The sequence below is a fragment of the Ursus maritimus genome, unplaced genomic scaffold, assembly GCF_017311325.1.
Source record: "Ursus maritimus isolate PB19 unplaced genomic scaffold, ASM1731132v1 scaffold_14, whole genome shotgun sequence".
Taxonomy (NCBI): Eukaryota; Metazoa; Chordata; class Mammalia; order Carnivora; family Ursidae; genus Ursus; species Ursus maritimus.
The window spans coordinates 20,736,558-20,738,056 of NW_024423786.1; the positions used below are offsets into that span (position 1 = coordinate 20,736,558).

At 59.0% G+C, this 1,499-nt stretch overlaps 1 protein-coding gene across 10 annotated transcripts in view; it reads left to right on the forward strand.

Annotated features, from left to right (window-relative positions):
- FOXP1 (forkhead box P1) overlaps window positions 1-1,499 on the forward strand; it is a 576,958-nt gene that overhangs the window by 471,304 nt on the left and 104,155 nt on the right. Inside the window, exon 1 of one of the 10 annotated variants that reach the window (XM_040628564.1) lies at window positions 686-698. The exons of the other annotated variants lie outside the window; for them this stretch is intronic. The gene's annotated coding sequence lies outside the window, so the exon portion shown is untranslated. Of the gene's footprint in view, window positions 1-685; window positions 699-1,499 lie in introns of those variants that run through there. 10 annotated transcript variants of the gene reach the window in all.

A 1,499-nucleotide genomic window follows, 5' to 3' on the forward strand; every position in this document is an offset into this window, starting at 1 on the left:
GGGGGGGGGGGGGTGAGGCCAAGGCTTGGTTAAACCGTCGTCGTGAAGCGAAAGTTCTCTGCAGAGGCCGTTTTCGAGGAAAGCGCTTCTCTGCGCTGCCTTGGAGCCCCGCATCCCCTTCCGATTCTGAACAGTTGCTCTGAGCAGTCGAGTGTGCGCCGGGCGCACCAGTTCCCCTCCTTTGCCTCTCGGGTTTCTCTGAAAGGTTAGGACAACTCTTTGTCAGTTTCCAAGACGAAACAAACACGCAACCCCACCAAAAGCCCCAAACCCGCAGCCCGGGCCGGCGGGAGAGATGCGCGCCGTGCCCGTCTTCCCAGACGTCAGCCAGAGGCAGGTCAAAGGGTTAACAGCAATTAAGAGGAGTTGCTCTAGAGACAAAAGCAGGATTTCGCCAGAGCGTGATTTCACCTGCCGCGCGGAGGGGGCCGGGGCGCGCGGGCGCGGGGAGCGGGCCGCGGAGCCCATTGTGTGGGGCGCGGCGCGGCGCGGCGCGGGGTGTTTAGAGGCGGGTTGTGATTGGTGGAGCAGGGCGGGGCGGGTGGGCGCGGCGCGGCGCGTCTTGTCAGCCCGCGAGCCGGAGCGCCCCTGCGCGCGTGCAGTCCGCCTGCACGCCGAGGCCGCCGGACCCCACGCCCGGCCCGCGCGGGCGCCCCGAGCCGGCTCCGCGCGCCTGGCGGCTACATGGAGAGTGTCAGGTTGGTCCCTATGATTGATCTTTGCCGTTCTGCTCTCCTTCCCCGGGCTCCGCGGTGCCAGCTTCCTGGGGCCTCACTGGGGAAGGCTGGAGCGCCAGAGGGTTTCCAACTTGAGTCTTTTTAAAAAATAATAACAACAATCGCTGTTTACCAACTTGGGTGGGAGTTGGGCTCTGGAAGTGGAGGCGAGGGAGGGAGTGAAGAGGTGGGATGAAGGAGCTACAGGCCTGTGGGTCCTGGAGAGAGAGGTTTTCCCCCTTGCTCGCTCGCTCGCTCTCTCTTTTTTTTAAATGTTCATGGGTGGGGTGTACTTGAGAGTTGGAGGAAGTCCTGCTTGTGTGTTGCTCTCGCGCTCTCGCTCTCTTTTTCGTTTGCGATTCATTTCTGCTGGTCTGGCCTTCACGCAGCCACTTTGGTAAAGCCCTCGCCATCACTCCATTCGGGGACGTATCTGGGGTGTGATTTATGTCACTTTCAGAGCGTGTGAAATATACAAGGAGCCTTCCATCTCAGTGTAACCCGTGTGGATGTTTCTTTGCTTCTGATAGTTTGTTTCTATATCTGTCTAGGCTATTTTCAGCTTAGCTGTTCAAATTCAAGGAGTTCACACACAGCAAAGGGGGGGAGGGGGAGGAATAAAGCCCCACACCAAAACAGGCAGGCGAACTAAGGGACACTCTGGCAGGTTGGGGAGTCTCCAGCGTCTGTTACATTACTTTGCCGGTTAATTAAGTAGGGAGCAGGGTTTGGGTTAGGACGTGCAGCCGACTGAAGAATTGCCACGGGGTACTCCAATCTTCC